The 19,256-nt window shown below is 34.7% G+C and overlaps 1 long non-coding RNA gene across 2 annotated transcripts; it reads left to right on the top strand.

The window, feature by feature from the left end:
* The first annotated feature begins 16,414 nt into the window (after positions 1 to 16,414).
* Positions 16,415 to 18,835, top strand: LOC128547820 (uncharacterized). Of its 2 annotated transcripts, none has more exons than XR_008366666.1 (3): positions 16,415 to 16,857; positions 16,955 to 17,065; positions 18,736 to 18,835. It is a non-coding gene; the product is annotated as an uncharacterized LOC128547820 (long non-coding RNA). The 2 variants fall into 2 exon arrangements; XR_008366665.1 differs by having other exon boundaries at positions 16,418 to 16,681.
* Positions 18,836 to 19,256: the final 421 nt, after the last annotated feature.

The raw sequence follows: 19,256 nt of genomic DNA, 5'->3' as shown, positions 1-19,256 counted from the left end.
CTATTATTATGTTTCTTTAGTACTTTCAGTGGTATACTTTATATTAATATGTCGAGGGCTCAACGCGAAACTAGTCTATCTGCTTCTATTTCTATATACACGTTGACTAGCTTCGCGTTGAGCCCTCGATGTGATCTTTTTCATCAAGAATTATGATGTCTACAATATTGATAAGGACAGTAACTGCTATAAAACTAAAAAACCAGATTTCCACGATTAAGTCCCCTGAGCAGGTACTAGAAATTAAAAAGAGTATTCTACGAGTATCTGCTGCATAATGGTTACATTTGTTGTTACTGATCATTAGAATAATACATAATTCAAAGGCTAACTAATTAAAACTAATTGTTATGTACATGTCATTCCCCCTTATGCTTCAGTTTGCTATTTTTCTATACTCATGACATATTGTTTACTGTATAGCCTGTCTTGGTTTTGAGATAACATGTATTTCAATAAGATATTTATATTCTATGGTTTTCCAGAAGGTTCTATCATAAATACTGATAAACAAGGTGTTACGTAATCTAAAACGTTAAAGCATTTCCACTACCTTCCATTAACAGGCTGTTGTACGATCTGTGGATTTTCACTTTTTCTATTTGATTATTCTGGGATTGGCATTTCCACTACCGTCCATGAATAGGCTCAATCAAGCCGGGTTTGCAACACTTTCGTTGATGTCGTGTTGTGTATGGTTTTCCAGAAGGTTCTATCATAAATACTGATAAACAAGGTGTTAAAGTTATTTAAAACTTCTTCAGCTTGCATTTCCACTACCTTCCATTAACAGGCTGTTGTACGATCTGTGGATTTTCACTTTTTCTGTTTGATTATTTTGGGATTTGCAGAACCTTCATTTTTATGTTCGGAAATACATGGAAGTTCTGGATAATTCCATGAGGCTTTGAATAGGTAGCGCTCCGAGAACAGGGCAGAACCTGAAAAAGATTTTATTGAAAAACTTTCCTATGTTTTTTTGGTAACAAAATATTAACCTATTTGGACATTTAACATTTGATGGATTTACGCTGAGAAGAGAATTGGTATTCTTTGATTGAACTAAATTCAGTTTGGCTTCAATCAGCCTTTGTGGCAGAGTGGTTAAGGTCGCTGACTTCAAATTACTTGCCCCTCATCGATGTGGGTTCGAGCCTCACTCGGGGCGTTGAATTCTTCATGTGAGGAAGCCATCCAGCTGGCTTACGGAAGGTAGATGCCCGCTTGTGATGAAATACTGCACGGAGGGGCACCTGGGGTCTTCCTTCACCATTAAAGCTGGAAAGGCGCCATATGACCTATAATTGGGTTGGTACGACGTTAACCCCAACAAAAAAGAAAATAACACACATACTCTGTAAACATTCATTATTCATTATTCATATATTATTACATTTATTATTTTCATAGTTTATGTTTATAAACAGACTTGGTCAAACCTTCTTACAGATTTTATTTAGTAACAAAATATTAGCAATTCTGCACCACTGTCACTCTCTGATCAGTACATCGTGAGTGCACAGTTATCCTCTTATAAGCAAGGCCGAAAATTTTCAGTATCGACTTTATTATTATCATTATTATACCAGATTTGTTGAGCGCCCTTTTCATATGGAGTATACGTTCAAGGGCGTTTTACAATTAAACATGTGACATATCGCAGATATGTAGGAAAATAACAAAACATGACATATGCAATCATAAAACTGAATCTGAACAATTTGATTAAACGCCTTTTTTATAAATGATATATTCAATGGCGTTGTACATAATAATAAAAATAATAGTTATTACAACAATATCAATAATGACAATGATAATAATTACAGCCTTATTGTAACAAACAGCCATGACAGCACCCCTCCCCTTGAGGTCGTTTTACCCCTATTGCCAATACCAGTGCTTTAAGCACCTAGTACGCCCAGACGGGCTGCATATAGAGGTTCAACCCCCGGTTAATGGTGCCATCATATACTGTATTAGATAGAAATACCACACACTTCAAGTGAAACTCAAGTCTTGCAAAAAACACACACATAGAACGTCATAACCCTTAAAATATGACATGATGAAATAAAAGATTAATTGTCAATTTATTAATTACATGATGAATTGTACAGTTAAGAGATCTTCGTCAGCGACGAATGACTTGCCGTAGTTCTGTATCACAAAAATAACAATGGCATATTGATTATGGGTAGAAACAGTCACAGTTGGTATCTATGTGTTGTAGAAAATTTTGAAAAGGTATGTTTTGAGAGCTCTTTTGAATGAATTAAGTGATGAATCTTTTCTGAGATTGTCAGGGAGAGAGTTCCATAGTTTTGCGGCGGCAACTCTGAAACTTCTATCCCCGTAGGTAACCAGTCGACTTTTTGTGACACAAGGGTTGTTGCTGCTCTTGCTGACCTCAGATTTCTAGTTGGCACGTACACCTCCAGTAAGTCTCTCACATACACCGGCGACTGTCCATGCAAGGCCTTGAATGTTTGAAGGAGAATTTTGTTTTTGATTCTATCTTGTATTTGAAGCCAATGAAGATCTTTAAGGATCGGTGTTAAATGTTCAAAACGGGTTGTTTTCGTAATAAGACGTGCAGCTGTGTTTTGGACATTTTGCAGTTTGCTCGGTGTTGATTTTGGCACGCCGTACAAAAGAGCATTGCAGTAATCTAATCGTGAGGTCACAAGCGAGTCTATAAGGGTTTTGGTGGCTTCAGTTGTCAAATATGGTCGAATATGACCAATGTGTCGTATTCGGCCGTAGCATGTTCGAGTCACAGAATTAACATGATGGTCCATGTGCATGTTCGAATCAAGCGTAGCACCAAGGTTTCAAACAGTTTTTGATGCTCTTATGCTCGATTCGTCAATTTTCAGTTCTAGATTTTCAACATATTTTGATTGTTTTTGGCTCGAAAAAAAGAATTACTTCAGTTTTGTCTGCATTCAATTTTAACATGTTTGAATTCATCCATGAGATGATTTCTTTTAGGCATTGTTCAACTCGTGTGATTGTGGCTGCCTTTGATGCTTGGTCAGCTGGTTTAAATGATAGATAGAGTTGGGAGTCATCTGCATAAAAATGGTGGTTTAGACCGTGGTTTCTACAGATGGACCCGACTGGCTTTGTGTACATCGTGTAGAATTTTGGGCCTAGAACATATACTTGAGGAACACTGAATTTCATAAGGACTGGTTCAGAGATTTTGCCATCGATGCATACTGTTTGTTTTGCGCAAAAGGTGTCTTTAAATCTGGCATAAATTCGACCAGTTTCCAGTGCTAAGGGGAGTGTGGGATGTTGCAAATCCAATGCCTCTTGTGAACAGACTCAATTAAACTGATTCTGTGTCATTTTGCTTGGTTGCGTCAGTGCTTGCAAAGTAGTGTCTAAAAGATTTTATTCACAGGATGAATGACCCCTGGCGGTCAAGGTCAAGGTTAAAAGACCATATTTCCAACCGGTACCTTAAAAGGCAGTCACTGTCTCTTTCCGTACTGAGGTAAAATAGAAAATATTGCCATGGCAGTTGGCATAGTGGCTGCATAATAAATGTTTGAACGATCGTCACATCTCTGAACTCTAGATCCAGTTAAAAATGTCTACTGTACAGTAATGTACCGTCAAGTAGGTGTCGGATAAAAGCAGACCGTCGGAAAAAGACGGAAAAAGTTTTGTTTTCTTCTATAAAAGCATTCAATGGTAGGATAAAAGTAAAATCATATGTGTTCTCTCACTATGACTTTGAATCTGAAAGAATAGGCAAGCTTCAATGATGATATCTTACAATATTTGAACCTGTTGAATGCAATGCATACAAAAGCCTATAAAAAGATATTTCGTATGCATAGAAGGTTACCAAGCAGAATAATAGACCGGATTACATCAATATCTACAGGTAATAATTGCGATAATACTTATACCCGTATCAGTATTCCCTGATAAATGTCAAGGTTTGATATACCTTGTTGCATAAGTGCCGTTATACTATATAATTTCAGAACCAATTGAAGAAACATTGACAACAGTTTCTCGGTTTATGAAAATAATAACTCTCTTGAATTAATTTACTGGCAATATATTGATTATGTTCATTGAAATTTTCAGCATGACTACACGCTCTAACAAATAATATTCTATGAGATGTTACTTGGAGTTACCCATCTAAATGAAGGACGGTTACAACAAATAGTTCTCGGAAGCAATGATCACAACAAACACAGCTAGAGCCATGCACCGCAATGTAGACGCTAAACAAATAGAAACTGTAGTCGAAAGATATAGCGGACGAGTTACATCAAAACCCCAGAAACAAGGTCATTTTAATTATATACAAGTTGCAAAAATGGGGATGGGGTAGAGAAAGGGGTTGAGTGTAGGGGAAAGTGGAAAAAATGGATGAATATTCAACAGGGAAAGCCCTGCTCCAGAAACGAAGTCTCCCCAGACCCCTGCTACCGGTCCGGGAACGGCCGATGGCAAAACAACAGTTGGGAGCTCCAGCCAGAATACAGTGGATACCTAACCTCACTCATAGTAAAAGAAAAGAGAGTGAGAGAGACGTAAAAGTTAGGGCAACTGAATAAGGAAAGTAACACATCCAACAAAAATGACAATATACATAACATAATTCGAACTGGACAACATGCAAGCTGAGAATAGGGGCACCGCCTTGGAACGGCCAGTAACCTTGCGGTTTAAACGCGTTCATGGTATGCAAACCTCGCACTTACCCTATTTTTAACGAGTTAGACAAGACAGTGTGAAAACTTTTAAAAGTACGACTAAGCAAGTTGCATGACAGAATTCACTTTATCAGACCGTTTTGTTGTAGAATTTAGGAGAAAAACATCACGGAGTCTTACGCTTTAAAACATTTACAGTTTTACTGAAACACACTTGTACAAAATAACGTAAAATTAGAAAAAAGACTTCGATGCTTAAAAGTTCCGTTGTGTGCCAATCAGAATAATAGAACTTGAGTCATGAACTAAGAAATGACACGATACCTCTGCATATCATATAAGTACTACACTTACGTTAGCACGCTTTAATCTTCTTTAGTTGCATTTTCAGTTACTGTTTTACTTTCGTAATTCAATTAAGACTTCTGGTTCTACTGTCTACCAATTACTGGTAGTCTTGGTACAAATAGGCCTATATAATAATTTTGTTTCTATCCGCTCTTTTCAATAACGTCTATTGTACTGTAGAGACTTATACGAAAACATCTGTTCAAAATGTTCGTGGTGCTCTTTTCAGTTTATCTTTTTTATTAGGTTTCTAATGAAATTTTTAATCTATGCAGAGAGGCACATGGTGTTATTTTGTTACTGTTTTTGAGAATTATTATTTTGACGGACATTAATTGTTTTCTGATTGACGATGAAATATGGCTCATTACTTGTTACAGATATTTTGTTGATGTTATCATAAATGTTCTTTCTCCATACATGTATAAATGTATGACAAATAATTTGCTAAATTCTAAAGGATTACTTTTAATACGTCTTTTTTTTCGAAAGTAATGCTATTAATTAATTTTGATTGCGTTTTCAAAAGTTCTGTTTGATTAATATCCGTACATGTAGCTGTTATGGTAAATAAGACGTTCTGGAAGTTGCATATAACAAAAAATTATAACATAATAACTCTTGCTACACAACAATTTAAACATAATTATCTAATTTCACTTAGAATCTTTTGTAATTAATGCAAGTGTGTTTTTTATTATCAATTTTATTCAACTCGTTTAATAAATCAATATGGAAAGTCACAAATGTAATATTCTTTTTATCACTTGTACGTTTTTCTTGCTGTGACATCATAATTTCGTCTATCTTTACCTATTATAGACCAAGTAAATTTGACCGAAGCTTTATTACACTAATGTATTCCCAAATGATTTAATGGCTTTATTTCACTCCCACGACGTGATAAATCCGATTACTGAATAAGATGTTCAAACCTTTAAAGTCTCATTATTTCTCAAAATCAGAGATTTTTAGTGCATAAAGTTAATGTCCGGTCGTGTTTACATGATGGTTTTAGAAGTCCTGTTCAACTGTGCAACAATAGGTTGGCTACCTACTATCTAAAAATTCTGGTAGTTTCATACAGACTTGTGTTTATTTTTATTTTCGTCGAGCCGATTTCCGTCAAGTACCGACATGTCCAGAAATGAGACCGTGTTTTGAAGAGTATTGTCCCTTGGTTATTAAGCCAGACTGGTTAAATTTGATTGTTTCCCTTTATACCATCTTAACGCCAGTAACGATTTTTATTAATCTCTCTTATCTTGATCATTTTGACTTTACACTGATTATGTAAATAAGGGGTATTGTGATGACATTGTGAAACGTTTTACACAAGCGGAATTTATACCTTGCTCGAGGCTATTTGCAGTATATTATTCAAATTGGTGGTTTTGAATAATAATTGGGTTTTTGTTTCTAAATTGAGAGCCGGGAAGCATATTCCCATTACGCAGCGTAACTTTTAGATATCTTTTGATCTGTGAATCATAAATGAAAAGTTAATTAATTAAAAAATAATTTTTAAAATTTAAATATTTTTATTCAAACATGTAATTTAAAATAACAATTTTAATCTAATTTGACAAAGACGGAATTAGATCGACGTACATGTTTATTATCTGATATACATAATATTGTTATTTCTTTAAATTGGTGATTTTGAATGATAATCTGGTATTTGTTTAAAAGCTAATTCCCATTACTCAGCGTGTTTTTAAATATGTATTTAAAGGCACTGACCTCCAGATTTGGCTAAAAATAATCTTTCTCTCAAATTGAAGTTTGTTAATACCAAAGATGAGTTTTTCTTTCTAAAATATTTCGTCGAAATCAATAGCGCTATGGCGGAATAAGTGAATTATGACCTTAAAATATGGATTTTTATAATCGTGACAGTTTACCTTGAGTAAAACATTACAATCGGTTTCGATTTTCATCATAAAAAGTAGTAAGACAGCATTTTCTCATGTTATTCCGTAACATATTGTGAGGCAGGATGCCTCACGACCTTGTTTTTATGCAATTGTTTTGCATTGTTTTACGGCCTATCAGTGGTTTTTATTTTTGATGTTAAAGTTGTCAGGCTATCTGTCAGCTACTTTTTAATCACAGTTCATTGTTCTGTAACATTTCCAGACATTTACTGTTAACCAGTCGCACTGTTAAATTGTTGTTTGCTAAATTACATTTCAAAATGTTAGAACTCTACTTATGTCATGCGTGGTGTCAGTTAGTGAAACTGTAATTCTAGCTTTCACAGGGATTCTCTATAAAAGTACGCAATGTCAGGCTGAGTTATTCAACAGTTCAATCAACAATCACCTGCTGTATTAAATTGAATCGATGTTTTCATGTAATGTCCATTGTTGACTTTGTAAAACTTCATAAAAGTTTATGTCAGTTGAAATTTTGACAGTTGTCAACCATCTTGGATTTCTGTACGTATGATCCTGGGCTCTTGTTGTTTTGCATGTTTAAAAGTACATTTGCACATTCGCTTTCTGTTAAGAAAACTTCACACGACAGTTTTTGAACCTCGTTAAGTTTTTTGTTATTTTCTGGAAAGTTGTAGAGTTCAATATTTGACAGCGTGTCTTTTTTTATACAGTTTTTCATAAAAAAATATTTCTTTTTCGTTTCTTATTTCATTTCCGTGTACGTTTATTGTTACATTTCTGATAGAACCTTTTATTAACTACCAACGTGTATTGGCATTAGCTTCATGATTTATTTCCACAGTTTCATTTATTGCTTTCTTTATATCCGTTTGATATTGTTCGTCGAATAAGATTGAATTGTTCAGTTTAAAATAACTTGGGCCACGAGTCGAGTCTGAGAGGTCAAGTCAATATCAACAGAGACTAATGAATGATCTGACCTGATACCGGTCGTTATCTTTGTATTTTTAACTCTGTTAGAAATATTTGATGAAATATGAAAATAATCTAACCGACAAAAATAGGAGGTTTGTGATTAGAGTGCCATGTAAATTATTTTGTTTGTGGATGTAAAACACGCCATATATCTACTAATTCAAAGTTTTCAACAATGTTTTTTATTTTAATTCTGCAGCGCATATTTGTGTCTTTTTGCCATTTTTCTTATCCATATCAGTATCCAGAATAACATTAAAATCACCCCCAATTATCAGTGTCCTGTCATCATTATCCGCTATAAGTCGTTCTAGAGTATTGAAAAATTCTACATCTTCCATATTTGGTCCATATACATTAATTATAACTAGTACCGTTTCGTTTATTGTTAACGTTAAACATTGCAGGCGGCCCTCCACTATCTCTTCATGTTTTATTATTTCATAAGCATCACTTAAAAATATACCGACTCCTTTACTGTTAGTACTGTTGCCGTTAAGAAAACATTTGAACCCCATATACATTTCCATTTTTCACTTTCCGATTTCTTACAGTGCAATTCCTGAAGAAGACAAATATTAAATTCACTATCTTTTAACCATTTTAAGACATGAATTCGCTTTTTGATGTCCCCGAGTCCCTGAGTATTCAAAGAACATATTTTAGTAGTCATATTTAGTTAAAATACCATGCTTACAAGAAAAAATGAGAGATCTGCTGAGCGTTAGTTCAGTTTCGTCAATATTCAATGTTGCCTGACTTTTAAGCAGAGAATATGATTTCCATGAGACATCAGAAAAGGAAGAAAAGAAAGAATTAATAGAAGAATTTCCGAAAGAGAAAAACATTTGGAGCATATCCATGTGTATCTTTAAAAAGTTTAAAGACCTTCAGAAACTATAAACAGGATAATAGGTGGATATGTGTACTGCAACTAACAATGAATATAATTTTCAAATTTGCTGCTTTGCATTAATGTAATTTTCCTGTATTTCAAAACAACAACATAAAAAAATGAAACGAATGACGACTGGACAATATTAGTATGTATATATAATCTACAACGAGCAATAAACATAATTTTATACATATTGCATTAATGTAGTTTTTCTGTATGTTATAATGAAAAAAAAACTGAAACGAATTACAATTGGCCAATTAGTGTTTATATACCCGAAATACCTCAAAACGTTCCATTTTAATATAAGAGAAAACAACAGTTTCAACAATTATGAGGTGGACTATATATGTATAGATAGCCTTTAAGACCCTTTTGCCCTACGGTAAATCATTTGTAGGTATACTATAAACTTACACTTTCAAAATTGACAGCGCCGAGTGTCGTATTACGATAAAAACTGCTACAATAACAACAGAATTGAAGGAAAGTGTTTACAAAAAAATAGTTCGGCATTACAAATTAATGACTCTTGTTCCTAAGATTGTTTTAAAAGAACTAACAATCGTATGTACTAAATGTATCTTAACATAACAATAAGAATACATACAGTAGATAGCAAATGATACATAGTGAATATTCGTTGTTTAGTGTACATTTACTTATATCTTACACAGATAAAAATAATTCTTTTAAAAAATGTTCATTGCCTTTCAAACTGAGATTGATGCTAGTATATAATTATGGAGAAAATCTATGCAACTCTTTTCCTTCGAAAAACGAAACTGAGAAAAGAATACACGTTGTCTTCTTCAAAAGTGTAATAAGCAACCAAACGAGTTAAGTCCATTTAATAGCCCCTCCCTTCTAAAGTTATAAACGCACATGTATACATATTGAAATGTGAGGGATAACTTTATGGACAGTTAAGGGAGAAAATACAGTCAAGATTTTTCAATACTTTTACTTGTTACCTCTCTTAAAACTTCGTTCTACTAGTAAATAATTTGCCTTCATGATGTTTGTAATATATGTTTACTTTATAATGAATCTCAAATGGTTAGAATGTGTTTTCCAAACTACAAGTAAACTAGTTCCTTGAAAACTCATTTATAACACAGTGTTTTATATCTAAGTATTCTATTTACATACAAAGACGAAACCCGGTGGGCGAACGTGCGCGCGTTCCTTGCTGTGTACATAAACGTCTGCTGAAAAAAAACCAAGTCTGTTCAGTAACCTGAAGTTTTTCATTTTGTTGTTTAAGTGTTTCATTTTTTTTTCTTTTGATTTTCTACTTCTTTCTGTAAGCGGTCAATGTTAATGCCCTTTTCGTGGGTTTCGGCCTCCAAGATTTCAATTTTGTTGACAACAGATCCTAATATTTTATCTTTCATTTCCTCAATGGTATCATGTATAATGTTTTTTTTATAAAACTTCTGTCATTTTTTGTTAAAACAGAACTTAATTTAGTGTTTATTTCTTCTAAGTTTGCCATTATTTTACTGTCTATTATTTGCGATGGCTCTTTGGAGAGTGAACATGTATTTTGATTGTCTGTACTTTTATTATTTTCCGGTATGTTTTTGATCTTTTGGCATTTTTGCTTTTTTCTTTGTTTGTTTCTTTGATTTAGATTTACTTTCTGGGTCTTGGAAGACAATACTGTCTTCTAATTCACTTCCCGTTGTAGAAGAATGTTTTCGTTTATTTTCTGAGTTCATCCCTTTAAATTTGATAATATTCAACAAATTGCAATTCAGTTAAACGTACCGTGCGCTAATCGCTAATCACGTATTTTGCTTGTTGTCCAGTTATCCGCCGGAAACTAGTTTTATCCATTAATCAGTTCAATAATCAATCATGCGTGACGATTTGCGTAATCTCTGTATACCAATTACTTTTCAGCAAATACAACCCCACTTGTTTTAACAGTTTTCTATTTATTCAACTGACAATCGAAATCATTCTATTGTCCATTCGTTATGTTTACCGATATATTGGTATGTTCGAGTTGTTGTTGTTCCACCTCTATATCTCCTCTTTAAATCATCTAAAGGTCCATAAACTTTTGATTTTTCTACCTACTAGATTTTTCCATGTTTACAATTTATAACCGGAAGCGGAATTCTACTTGTTTACAAAAATGTTCAAAATAATAACTTATCGCTGAACTGCGCGCCGATTATGAACACTGTGTGAAGCCTTTGCCAATGAAACAAACTAATAGCGTCACAAATCACATTCTTTTTCGCGAATACATGCTATGCTTTGACCTTAATATTGTTCTCAAAAATGAGTGGCATTTAATGTCGTATGAGTGTCATAACTTGTTTATTCTTTTCTTATTTTTCAAAAATACTCCACATGTATAAAATACCAATAGCATCGGAATGAGTTCTAGATACATGAAATATTTAACACTAATTTCCCCCAATGACATGGCCATTTTATTAATGCAAAGTCAAAATTCTTTTGAGATAACAGCCACAACCTAGGCTTTTGTTACCCTATGCATCTGTATAAAGCTCTAAAAACTGATCCTCATCAGTAGTAAAGGCTGATGATCTGGCACCGGTGCAGGATCACTTCCAATACGGTGCCAGATCATCATGCCACGCCATAGCCCTCATTGTGAGCCAGGAATGATCTGGCACCGGTGCAGGATCACTTCCAATACGGTGCCAGATCATCATGCCACGCCATAGCCCTCATTGTGAGCCAGGAATGATCTGGCACCGGTGCAGGATCACTTCCAATACGGTGCCAGATCATCATGCCATGCCAGAGCCCCCATTGTGAGTCAGGAAATTTATGGCACCCTATGGGAATATAACATAGGGTGTCATATCACCATCCAGGTGTCAGATCACCATTTAGGATAATATAAAAAAATCATTATTAGATACCAGCAGACAAACGCGCGTAATGATAGCAAACGCAGCATTTCTACATTTCCGTGTTTCTCGCAATTATTGCTTTGTTCTAAAATCCGGTAGAAAATTGTGATACGTACGTTGTTTTCTTGCTATTTCTATCATTAATTGCATTTGCTATGTATGACACGTGAACCAACAGCATGGCAGAATCGTAATTACAACGTTTACAAAATACAACAGATAATTTTATCGACTTCATCATTTGAATCAACAAATTGCTTAGCAACATCACTCACGCAGCTGCCTATTTTGATACGAGTACTGAGCTTGCAGATCCTGAAATCCTATATCTACTACATAAATAAGCGTGAGATTTATAAAGATATTTTGTTATTCTCCAATTCAGATTTACGTCTTACCCGACTATATATATATATATATATATGTATATATATATATATATATATATATACACTCATACTCTATAGGGGGAGGTGGGAGGGGGGGAGCGTGCCTTCTTGGCCGAGTCGGGAAATAGCTTTAAGCTAATGTTAATTGTTAATTTCAAATCTGTTTCTTGTATCTTGTATCTTGTATCTAGTGGTTAAGGTTGCTAACTTCATCGATGTGGGTTCGAGCCTCGCTCGGGGCGTTGAATTCTTCATGCGAGGAAACCATCCGCTTACGGAAGGTAGGTGCCCGCTCATGATGAAATACTGCACAGAGGGGCCCCAGGGATCTTCCTTTACCATTAAAACTGGAAAGTTGCCATATGACCTATAATTGGTTAGGTACGACGTTAAATCCAACAAAATAAAATAAATAAAACACATAATCTGTAAACATTGATGTTTAATTTTATGGTTTATGTTTATAAACAGACTTGGTAAAACCTAGTCGTCTGCTGTTATTTCGCTTGGTTGCGTTCTATGCTTACAAAGGACCTTCTTACAGATTTTATCTAGTAACAAAATATTAGCCGTTCTGCATTACTGTCACTCTCTGATCAGTACCTCGTGAGTGCACAGTTGTCCTCTTATAAAACAATGCCGAAAATTTTCAGTATCGACTTTCTTGTTTTGCGCAAAAGGTGTCTTTAAATCTGGCTTAAATCCGACAAGTAGTCAGTGCTAAGGGGAGTGAGAGATATTGCAAATTCCAATGCCTCTTGTGAATAGATTCAACCAAATTGATTCTGTCATTTTGCTTGGTTGCGTCTATGCTTGCAAAGGAGTGTCCAAAATATTTTATTCAAAGGACGGTCAAGGTCAAGGTTAAAATACCAAAATTCCAACCGGTACCTTGAAAGGCAGTCACTGTCCCGTTCCGTACTGAACTAAAATAGAAAAAGAATAATTTTCAATGACTGCCATGGCAGTGCGCATAGTGGCTGCATAATAACTGTTTAAATGATCATCACATATTAAGAATATGCAAAACTCTAGATCCAGTTAAAATGTCTACCGTACAGTTATATACCGTCAACAAGCTGTCGGAAAAAGACAGTTTTGTTTTCTTCTATAAAAGCATTCAATGGTAGGATAAAACTTAAATTATATGAGCCGTGCCATGAGAAAACCAACATAGTGGGTATGCGACCAGCATGGATCCAGACCAGCCTGCGCATCCGCGCAGTCTGGTCAGGCTCCATGCTGTTCGCTTTTAAAGCCTATTGGAATTGGAGAAACTATTAGCGAACAGCATGGATCCTGACCAGACTGCGCGGATGCGCAGGCTGGTCTGGATCCATGCTGGTCGCATACCCACTATGTTGGTTTTCCCATGGCACGGCTCATATGTGTTCTCTCACTATGATTTTGAATCTGAAAGAACAGGCAAGCTTCAAGACTCAAATTAATGTAATGGCTTTATTTCACTCCCACAAATATATGAGAAAACAATTATCTAAAGTAACATTTAACGAGGAAAATAAATATATATCATTCACAAAATCAATATATGTCTTTATAAAATAAATATATATCATTCACAAAATCAATATAAAGTATTTCCTACAAAAATTATAACAATGTTTCTTTTCATTATTACAAGTGTCGTGAATACTCAAGAAAGTACGTGTATCACTAATGGTCCGCTTACTTTACAGTGTTTATAGCAGGTCTTTTGTTGTAATATTTCGCTAGATAAATGGACGAGTTATGTAATACGTTCTTTTTATGCTTGTTTTTGCTCCAAATTTGTCCATGTGACTGTATATGCTATGTATTTATTATTGACGGAAATTACTTACATAACAAGTCACCTGGCTGACACGTATGCTATGATTCTCGAGCTATTTGATATTCTGCGTGCATCATGTAATCGTCCTGGCTTTTCAAGTTTTCTTTTATTTTTTTGGCGGTAGAAACATAGGAGAATAGAGTTGGTTAAAAGTCGTAAAATAGCTTAGTTATACGTGTGTGTATATCTGTGTATGATAATCTTAAAGAGCAAGTAAAGTTTTCGGAAATAAAATAAAAGTTCAAAAAATTGGAAAACATTTCTGTTATCATTGTGTTGATGAACATTTGGAAAAGAAAAGAACATTGAGTTCTTCACCATAACGAGATGATTTGATGCAGTGAATATTGTCTGAATGTCATTGGGTAAAACTCTTTCTGTACTAAAAAATCAACAACATATCAAAATTCACTTTATGAGAATAAATCTTTCAATCTACATTTCGGTCCAATGTTAGCAAATTATGAAAGGAATGTAAATGATTATGAATATAATATGATAAACAGAATACAATTATTTTCTTGTGAAGATTTTTTCTTCGGCACATTTGCTTAAGTGTGGTCTAGAATATGTGTTTGAGGAACTGTATGTGGACTTAGAAATGGTACATTTATAAAATATTACATTTGTGAAATAATTCTTCTGATGCTATACAGCCTTCGAAATAATCCCCTATGTTTGTTGATTTGAACAATCAAAAGTTTCTAAAATATCTTTATGAGCTTTGACTATTCTATTGTTATGCAGACAAATTTCCTGCTCTCAGCATGTGGGAAGAACTGACATTAAATCTTTCTTGAATAGAACAAATACCACAAAATGATAGTCATTAGCCGCTCATTTAGTGTAATTTGGAAAGGTAAAATGTACGTGACCAGTCTGATAAGACAGTCCTTTGTGTAACCGTCTGCCTTTCTTCGTCATGAGCATTTTTGGCGTGATCGTATAATGTAAATATCACGTTGCAGAACGCATGATTTATATAACAGCCACTAAAATATCGTCCGCTTTCAAAAGTGATTTTAGTATATACAACTTTCAGATAAATTGAAAATATGTACCGAAGTCAGAGCACCAAGCGCTTGACCATTCCTGGGATGAAAGGAAAAGCAAGGTGCAAGTCAAAAATCAACTCACGCCGTTCACTATTTGAAAGATTCTGTAAATGAATATGATAGAGTCTTAACTCGAGCAGTCATCGCGCCATCAAATATGAAAGAAAAACGTTGTAATTAGTGAGTCAGTGTCAATGGTGCACTGTTAAGCAGGCTGGACTACAACTAAAGTTGGACTAAAGCGGAGCCAGACCTTAAACGTTGATACCGCGCTGTGTGATGTTCTTAGATTGGTCTTGTTTCCAGCAGTATTGGCCTAGACGATTTGCTTGAGATGTAAATATGATACCTGACGTGGGCTCGACGGCAAATACGCAAATACGTTGTTCTGTAAATTCCAGATGGGGACTTCCTACCAGCATTCACTCCAAATAAGAAACATTTCCTTCACGTCAATTGTAGTTAGGTTGATCACTAAAGGATGTTTACTATATAACTCCTTTAAATCAAGTATTCCACTGTTTTCAAACTATCTAGTTAAAAAAGTTCTCGGTTTAAAGTTTTCGTAATTCAAATTATATTCACATAATAATTTGAGTATGTAAAGAACGTTTACGGCATCTTTCCTCAATTTTTTGTTGTATTTCTTTTAGTTCAGAAATGAAATGGTTTTTGGTGAAATATCAATAGCTTTGCCATTTTTTCTATAATCGTTGTAATCATATGACGATTTCTACTTTTAAAATCTTCTAATATGAAGATGTGATATATAGACACCATAGAACACTTCCGTCTAGGTGTCAGTAGTTGACAATACTGTAAGAATTCCCTTTAAACTATGAGTTAGTGGTGTATGAAATTATATACCAAAATATGTTAGAGTCCCTGGTTTTTAAATCCATCTGATGACATTGTGGCATCATAGGATAAAGTACTAAAATTCATGATGGCGTCCGATATGATCGTTTGAGGCATTCGCTGAATAATATTTCAGGGACATTTGCATTTGGCTCTTCTCAATTGTTTTTATATTAAACATTATATTATATATATATAGAGAGAGAGAGAGAGAGAGAGAGAGAGAGAGAGAGAGAGAGAATGGGGGGATTGAAGGAAATGCCTTTTCTGATATTACATGGTTTAATTCAGTAAAATACAAGTTAAAAATCTCAACCGGTTTCACCATTAAGATCTCCTGAAGATCCATATTAATGGTGAAACCGGTTGAGATTTTTAACTTGTGTTTTTACTGAATTAAACCATGTATTTCCCGCTATATTATCCGTATTGTTCAACAACAGTACATTTTGGATAATATATATATTATATATAAGTTAGATTTCAGAGAGAGAAAATATAGATTTTCTGGTCCCATTAAGTAAAAACGATTTTAAGGAGGCAGTAAACAGTTTTGAGCCGTTAGTGTCGAATTGGCCGGGGTGAAATTTACAAATAAGAGGCAATTTACGGAATGAAGTGCATATTTGAACTTCTAAATTATAATAATTGCTAGAATTGAAGTTTCAGCGGCTAGAATTGAGTTTCACTTATTTAAAAAAAATCAGTTGAGTAGCCTTGATCTTGATAGTATGACGTAATGACTTGCAGGAGCGTATACATGCTTCCTCTGAGCTAGCTTAAAGTGGGGTTGTCATTTTAGCAGGGACCTCAGGAAAACTGGAACAGTGAAGAAACGGTACGGATGGCACATATATTTGAGCTTATTTTCAGATTTTACAGTGTTACTGGAGTATGGAACAGCGTAGCAGTTGGGGCTATAATTTTCAGGAAATTTTCTGCAGCGATTTAAAAATTGGCAAATTTAGCTTTTTTCGTCATCAGTTTCCGCGACCGGGAGAGCACAAAATTCAGGTCTTGTAAACAGAAAACTAGATATTAGAATTGTATTGTAGATGGTTTGTAACGATAGACATACAGTGATGTTAATGTTGCAATATCTTTATTTCAGGTGTGTGGTTACAGACTTTTGTGTGAGGTTTTGAAAGTTAGGTAGGCGACTCTAGGCTGAGGAGCTCAGAAAACTGTTTACTGCCTCCTTAAGAGCAAATCTTGAAAATTTGTAAGTTCTTCCATGTGTATTTATTTGATGTCTTAGAGGTTTTTCAGTATGATTTGTGAATGAATATGAGTTTTAAAATTAATTTTGAAGCAAAATGAGAGTTTTTAAGAGCAATAACTAAGGGGAGATAACCGCGATTCTGACATGAAGTCAGTTTTACAGTGTTTTCCGAGCCGATATAATGAAAGATATATCTGTTCTGACACCATTTTACTAAGACATATGCTTACTGTGACATTAAAGTCGTCAAATAAGGCATTTAAATGCAAATTCATTGATTTCTATTAATTCAGTAAGGTTTTTAACAGCAAAATAGCGGCTCGGACTGTGGAACAGACCTCGGGGGTACTTTCGGCAGTATGTCCTCTGAATCAGTGTTTCGTTGTTCGTTTCAGTTTAGAAGTTATGTACATATTGCATATAACATAGATGCCAGTCACAGCACACAAAAGTTTAGAGAATAGACATCTTTTCCCCTAAAATAGATAGGTTTTGAAAGGTTTGTCTCAAAAATAACGTTTTTCTCATATTTCATCACTCGCGAAAAGTGATCATTATCAAATTGAGGTCTTAACATGGACTCGTGGTCTGATGCAGTCAGTTCGATGGGTTGAAAGTCATGTACATCATAGCTAAATATCACAGTGCAGATAATTATCTTCAAATAGACACCATTTAGTGTCTAGGAATAGACAAATTAGCATGTAGTGGTATTTTGTGAAACGTTACGACGGTGACATATGGTGCTCATGCATGTGCTTGTAGCTTCCTGGAGCAGGTCCAGCACAGTACCAGTGAGTTAAAATTGCTATAATGTTCAGCCAGCTTGGCAGCTGAACATATCTAGATACTAAAAACATGGTTGAGACCTCATTTTTGTATGCAATGGGCCCTAAATGAAGCTGTAATGTTACTAGTTAATTTCGGTACGCGTTCCTGGTAGAATTTCTGCATACATGATGTATTTCAGTTGTCAAAATTTTCAACAGCATATGTTGGATATGTATGAAATTGGGTTTCTTTTGGTCTGAATTGATTAAATTACAAAATAAACAGCAAATGTCATACTATTGGGATCACTTTTGTCTCCCTTAAGGAGGCAGTAAACAGTTTTGAGCCGTTAGTGTCGAATTGGCCGGGGTGAAATTTACAAATAAGAGGCAATTTACGGAATGAAGTGCATATTTGAACTTCTAAATTATAATAATTGCTAGAATTGAAGTTTCAGCGGCTAGAATTGAGTTTCAATTATTTAAAAAAAATCAGTTGAGTAGCCTTGATCTTGATAGTATGACGTAATGACTTGCAGGAGCGTATACATGCTTCCTCTGAGCTAGCTTAAAGTGGGGTTGTCATTTCAGCAGGGACCTCAGGAAAACTGGAACAGTGAAGAAACGGTACGGATGGCACATATATTTGAGCTTATTTTCAGATTTTACAGTGTTACTGGAGTATGGAACAGCGTAGCAGTTGGGGCTATAATTTTCAGGAAATTTTCTGCAGCGATTTAAAAATTGGCAAATTTAGCTTTTTTCGTCATCAGTTTCCGCGACCGGGAGAGCACAAAATTCAGGTCTTGTAAACAGAAAACTAGATATTAGAATTGTATTGTAGATGGTTTGTAACGATAGACATACAGTGATGTTAATGTTGCAATATCTTTATTTCAGGTGTGTGGTTACAGACTTTTGTGTGAGGTTTTGAAAGTTAGGTAGGCGACTCTAGGCTGAGGAGCTCAGAAAACTGTTTACTGCCTCCTAAATGTCATTATTGATTTGTGAGACATGATAACAGAGATCTTAGTATATAGGCAAATGTTGAACCAGTACAAATGTGTAGTACAATTCGGATGTGAATATAAAGCTGTATAGAAACTAATACTATAAAAGAGCGGACGCAGAGGTCCAGCGGTAACACTGTTTGACTATGAAACCATTTACCCATTTGCAGCTAAAGAAGGCTAATACTTCAGATTTAGAAGAGTCATTTTTGGACTTAAATATTAACAATTGTGAATTATAATCTAGAAATGAAAATATAAGATAAAAGAGACGATTTTAATTCTGAAATTGTTCAACTTGCCCACCCATACGGTGTCCATATTTCACGATATATTCGTTTTGCAAGAACTTGCTCAAACTTTTATGATAGAAATCGTTATCAAAAGTTATGGAAAGCTTTCATTAAATTT

Source organism: Mercenaria mercenaria, chromosome 13 (genome assembly GCF_021730395.1).
Source record: "Mercenaria mercenaria strain notata chromosome 13, MADL_Memer_1, whole genome shotgun sequence".
Taxonomy (NCBI): Eukaryota; Metazoa; Mollusca; class Bivalvia; order Venerida; family Veneridae; genus Mercenaria; species Mercenaria mercenaria.
This window is presented reverse-complemented; position numbering and strand designations above follow the sequence as displayed.